Source organism: Palaemon carinicauda, chromosome 45 (genome assembly GCF_036898095.1).
Source record: "Palaemon carinicauda isolate YSFRI2023 chromosome 45, ASM3689809v2, whole genome shotgun sequence".
In the NCBI taxonomy this organism is placed as follows: domain Eukaryota; kingdom Metazoa; phylum Arthropoda; class Malacostraca; order Decapoda; family Palaemonidae; genus Palaemon; species Palaemon carinicauda.
In genome coordinates, this window is record NC_090769.1 from 37,575,395 (window position 1) to 37,582,263 (window position 6,869).

Below are 6,869 nucleotides of genomic sequence, written 5' to 3' on the forward strand. Positions count from 1 at the left end.
GTTACCGATTTTGATATTGGTGTAAAATACCAATTGTTGTGGCCGATATGGTAATGCCCCTGACTGGTGAACGCCAAATTGGGTTCGAGTCCCGCTCAAACTTGTTAGTGTCTTTGGTAGTTGTAACCTCACCATTCTTGTGAGCTAAGGATTGGGAGTTTGGAGGGGCTATAGGTCTATCTGCTGATTCATCAGCAGCCATTGCCTAGCCCTACTTGGTCCTAGCTTGGATGGAGAGGGGGCTTGGGCGCTCATCATATATATATATATATATATATATATATATATATATATATATATATATATATACATACATATATATATATATATATATATATATATATATATATATATATATATATATATATATATATATATATGGTCAATCTCTAGGGCAATGTCACTATCCCTTGCCTCTGCCATTCATGGGCGTTCCTTATACCTTCAAATCTTTAAAAGATGGTTACCCGGCCTAAATGATGATAACGACGATAATTTTCCTTTTTTTTTTCAGAACTCTCAGTCTACGATTACATATATAAAAGACCCATACATAGAGGAGTTGAAGCCTACTTTCTTTCAATAAGATTCCATGGTGAAAATAGGCTTTACAATAATTGGTCCAGATTGTTTTCCTTATTGTGGATAGAATAGGCTCCACGAACAAAGGAAACTTGCATGGACTCTAAAACAAAATATTGTGGGTAAAATTTGGGGTAGGAATTCGCTGACCCTATAGATTTTTGTGTAGAAACCAACAGTAGAAAATATGTATTGTTAGTGGATTTGGAATTTCAGGACAGGATTCATGTTTCCCTATCAAAACTTTGAATTTTATTCATTTGCCAGTAATCATTCCATCATATATTGACATAATATTTTGAGTATATTTTCATTTGGTGATCACTAGAGAGTTATTTTGTCTTTGATTATGTATAATGCTTAATATAAAGATATCAGTTTCGATACAGATTTAAAAGTAAGTAGAAGGGTACATTTAGTATTACAGTCTATTTATTCATGTATTTAAAGAAATTTCTGAAAATACAGTTGTTTGGGCAAGTCTTTGGGACAGTGACATATTTTCAGGAATTTCAAATGTTACAGCTGCTATGTCTATATTATTTATGAAAATTGGATGTACAAGATTTTGCATGGCTTGTTGGTGTCTCCCTTATAATAAGAGAACCTTATAGATTATTATGCAAATTTTGCAATTGCTTCATGATTAGTCATAGTCGCATATATTTTGTGGTTATAATCATCAAAATCTTGTGCAATATAAACAAATTTCAAGACCTCGACGATTTCTATGTAATATTTATGCAAGATATTCATACCTCCAGCATTTTTGGGGTGTTTTATTATTATTATTATTATTATTATTATTATTATTATTATTATTATTATTATTATTATTATAACAAGCGAACCACCAAGCCTAGATGGAAAAGCAAAATACAACAATCACTAGGCCTCCTTTACGAAAGCACTCGAATGCCGCAAGGAAACAGCCTAGTAAACAATAAACTACTGAAGATATAAGAAAATCATGAATAAATTTCCGCAAAATACAGATAAACTATAAAAGGAAACTCATATTAACCTGCTCAGCGAAAATACATTTTCCTTTCAATGTCCTTCCATGATATACTGCTGGCAGTGCACATCAAGCGGTGCACCGTAGACATTCCCTAAGGTTCTTTGCAACGTTCTTTCAGGTGCACCTATTCTATGTCCTTTTACTTTATCTCTGATCTTGTTTCCTTTCTTCCATCACGCTGCCCAACCTCTTTTAACTTTTACCTCATAGTGTAACTAAGGTTTTACCAAGGTTGCACTGGGGCGCTGAATGGCCTCACAGGACCCAGTGCATTGCTATACTGCCAAAATCCATAAATCTGATCCAATCTTCTCTTATGTCCTTTGCTCTCCGTATAGATATGTCTTTATTTTACTCAACTCTTCAATTCTATACGGTTATGTATAGGTTACGTATATAATATCGTAGGTGACTGACATTTTGTGGACCCAATTAAATACCTGTATGGTTGGAATGTTGCTACAATTCAGAGAAAGGCAATTAGATGTAGCAGCAAAGTTGTGAGACAACAAAATGTTCCGTGATTTGAATGTGTATGTTTAGAAGTTATAAACATTTTATAAGTGATGGTAAAGAAATATTTGAGAAACTAATGAAAGTAGTTGACTAGGGAGAAAGTTTACAGTAAATGTGACTAAATATATGGTTATAGGGTAAATGTACCCAGGAACATTAAGTAATGAATCTTGGTATGGATGGTGGAAGAAAGTGAATGATTCACATATATTGATATTTTAGAGAAAATCGAATGAATGCTGGTAGAATGAGAGAATGGGTGACCTACAGAATAGGTACTCCAAGGAATGTAGCTGAGTTTAAACAAAAGATTGGTCAGAAACTCTATTATGTGTAGAGGCCAGACTGCGAATGTATGAATGGAACTTCTAGGAACTTCACCTTTAATGAAATGGAATGTGGATATTGAAAAAAATGGCTGAAACTTTTGAGATGAAAAGTTTGCTTGATATACGCGGTGCAAAATCTAAGGTAAGGGGAAAAAGGAAGAGAGAAAAGTGAAGATACTTAGGGAGAGAAGTGACACAAAGAAATGGCAAAATGTTTAGCAGAGGTGAAGGGCTGGGTTATAGTGAGATAAAGTTTGATCTGTCTTATGAAAAGAATGGAGGTTGTTATATTGGTATGAAGAGTTTACACGCAAGTGGTGAAGAAGTCCCAAAGATTGCTGGGTAACTGACATGAAAAAGGTAATGGTAAAAGACAGGTTTTGATATCAAGGAATTGCAATGGCGCCCAAAAGATGGAGGTAAAGGGCTCAGATTTTGCAGGGAAGATCGACGATCATAAGCGATGGGTATAAGTGTACAAAAAGCATAAATTATCTGCAGAGGCTTCATTAAAAATTTATCAGATGGTATTAACTTGACAATTTTCTTTTTCCAGGATGGGTATTTTAAGTTCACACTCAAACACACACACACACACACACACACACACACACACATATATATATATATATATATATATATATATATAATATAATATAATATATATATTAAGTTATTTGGAGTAATTGTTTCAGAGCCTGAATTACGTTTGCCAGATTAATGGGCTGCTTCAGGATTACCGCCCACAAAAAGACTTACTGAGATCGGGAAAGCAACGTGTATCCTTGAGATGTTGCCATCTTTAAAGAGAAAACTGTACGGTTTATTTACGTGTAATTATATATATATATATATATATATATATATATATATATATATATATATATATATATATAGCTCTTTCTTTGCGTGTGTATGCTACCGATAGGTACAACTTGCGGGTTTCTCAATAAGTCTATAATAAATTATATTGATAGCCACACTATATATATATATATGTGTGTGTGTGTTTGTATATATATGTTTGTATATAAATACACGCACATATTTATGAATATGAATATATATATATCTGTATATATATATATATATATATATATATATATATATATATATATATATATTGGATGAATTCTGTATTGTGTTATAAATTCATCTGCCATAAACTGTTGTACACGCCAGGCTTGAGATTAATTCCCTTCTTCACTTACATATGCATTCAAGGAAATATTTGTGTGATACAGCCTCACAACTTCCGAGGCGCTTGGAACTGGGTTCATCAACCATGAAATGGAATGATAAAAGTTTGTCCCTAAGTCTTCAGGACCGAAACACGATATTTAGCCTTACAAATACGTACTCTCTCTCTCTCTCTCTCTCTCTCCTCTCTCTCTCTCTCTCTCTCTCTCCTCTCTCTCTCTCTCTCCTCTCTCTCTCTCTCTCAAGTTTTTAAAATAAAATATATTTTTGAAAATATATGGAATTTGAAGTGTAAAAAGGTCTCTCTCTCTCTCTCTCTCTCTCTCTCTCTCTCTCTCTCTCTCTCTCTCCTCTCTCTCTCTCTCTCTCTCGTTTTTAAAGAAAATTATATTTGGAAATATAATATATGGAATCGAAGTGTAAAATTCTCTCTCTCTCTCTCTCTCTCTCTCTCTCTCTCTTCTCTCTCTCTCTCTCTCTCTCTCTCTCTCTCCTCTCTCTCTCTCTCTCTCTCTCTCTCTCTCTCTCTCAATTTTTAAATTAAATTGTATTTGGAAATATAACATGGAAATGGAAGTGTAAGAAGTTGTCTCTCTCTCTCTCTCTCTCTCTCTCTCTCTCTCTCTCTCTCTCTCTCTCTCTCTCTCTCTCTCTCTCTTTCCAGTTTTTAAAGTAAATTATATTTTGAAATATAACATATGGGATCGGAGTATAAAAAGTTCTCTCTCTCTCTCTCTCTCTCTCTCTCTCTCTCTCTCTCTCTCTCTCTCTCTCTCTCTCTCTCTCTCTCTCTCTCTCTCTCTCCAGTTTTTAAAGTAAATTATATTTTGAAATATAACATATGGGATCGGAGTATAAAAAGTTCTCTCTCTCTCTCTCTCTCTCTCTCTCTCTCTCTCTCTCTCTCTCTCTCTCTCTCTCTCTCTCTCTCTCCATGAAAACTGCCAGAACAGTTTTCCTCTTTTTTTCTTTCATGTTCAATATTTTGAAAGGGCTTATAGGGTAGGTTTCTCGGAATCCAGATCCTCCGAAACCCTTTATGCTTTTTGAGGTGTGCGGTCTCTTCACAAATTTTAAAGCTGATGAGGTATATTGATTCACAAGCTATAGTACTGTAGGGAAATATATGAATTCATACATGAGCTTTTAATAAAACTATAGCATTATATCGAAAATTAAGTTGTTCTTGTTTAGCTATTAATATGTCTGAATGATATGACTCACAAATTATTATATCTGTGTAATGATGTATTGATATATCGTTTGAAAGCATTTAGCATTACCGTCAATTTTGAAGTTTAATATATTTTTTATATTGAATTGTCCAAGGGAACTGACCGTGTCAAGGTCTTTGCTTTCCAGTATATTATATCAAGACCAAAGTCTTTAAGTCTCGCAATACTTAGTACCCTTATAAATTTTGAATTTCCTCGATACATATTGTTCAAGTGACTCAAGATTTTTGTGTTTGATTCTTATGGTAGGAAAATTATTAAATTTTTTATTTTTCAAAGATCTGTATCTATTCATGAGACACTCGATACTAATTTCGGTATATTATAGCAAAGCTTTTCTTCCAATCTCTCTATACGCCAATCATGCTGTCCTCACTTATACTGTGTCATCCTTCTTATAACTATCTCTCTTTATATTAGCTTTATACTGCGCACAAGATCAATAGTATAACCTGTTAAATGTTATTCTTTTATCCAATCCTTTTCTTACTATTGTCTGGCTATTAGTATCACGAGGTTTGGAAAATATTTGCGAATACTTTCTACTTCCCCAAAGCTTTTTTCATTGAATTTGGTTTTCTTCAAACCCAGCTCTTACAGTAAACCCTTACCTGCTTAATTCCACTTTTCAAGGTTCCTGTATAACTTATTGTTGCTTTTGTGGTTGATTATGTTGATTTTGTTTTCCATGTATATGTAAGAGTCTGCTTATTTTCTCTTATTTTCAAAGTCAACATCGGTGGCCCTTAAACATACTTATTGTTTTATAATGTTAAAGGCTTTTAAAAAGTATTTTCCATCCCATATCTATATGCAGCCAAGCTTAGACAAAATATACTTATCGTAGAGGAATCATATCATGGGTTTGCTAACTCTTCTTCCAAGATATGAAGTTTAGCTACCATAGGTTCTTTTTGTCTTAAATGCATATCCCATGAAGAAATCCTTATATCCATATGTGTTTGTGACAGGTTAACGTCAAAGGAGTTACCTCCATACCATTGTTATAGCTTCTTCTTTTAGCCAGAAATCTCCCCTCATACCTTGCAAAAAAAAAAAAAAAAAAAAAATCTATTTTTCCAGAGATTCTACTTTCTGTATTAATGATTAGATTTTCTTGATTGTATTTAAGCTTGCACTTCCATGGCTGTTTTGTACACAGCAGGTCTTGCATGTTTACAGTAATACTTTACATGCCGGAATGAAAAGATTTACATTTCGGATAAGTCTTCATTACATATATTTATTTATATATGTATATATATATAGATATATATATATATGTATATATATATATTATATATATATATATATATATATATATATATATATATATGCATATAATTTAAAGAAAGTTCAGAAACAATAATCAGAAATTAATCAAATGCAAATAGTTCCATCAATGTACTTGACCTTGGCTCTTCTTTCGATCCCGATTCTTTCTTTCTCTATTGAATCCATATTTGTCAGTGTTTTGTTAATAGAGGCAGTTCTTAGTCACATCAAGTCACTTCCCGTTCCGCTAACATCAGCATTGGGTATCTATTGCATTCCTGCTGCTGTTAAGATTTAGACTTCTTTTTGTTAATTATGATTTCCTCGTTTCCTATAATTCCTCAACTTTATAGATAAAGGCAGGACTGTCAATCTTCTTGAGGTTGACTCTACCTTTTTCTTTATTTTATTTCTTCTCAAATGTAGGTAAACTGAGGAAACTAGGCATCCGACCTTTGTTGTGTGTATATTTATGAATACAGTATATGATCTTTTTTCTTTGGCATACAAAATCCCCGTCTCTAGAATTTTGATTTGCCTTCATGGCGAAGGTATTATCATGTTTAATATATTTTGGCAATAACTTGCCTCCCAATTTATTTAGATATTTTATAAACTTTTACCCGTATGTGTGTAGGCAACTTTGGTATAAACTTCGAAGTTCCTTCAATTCCGAAGTTTATTGTCAGGGATTTTTTATTTTTTTTTTAT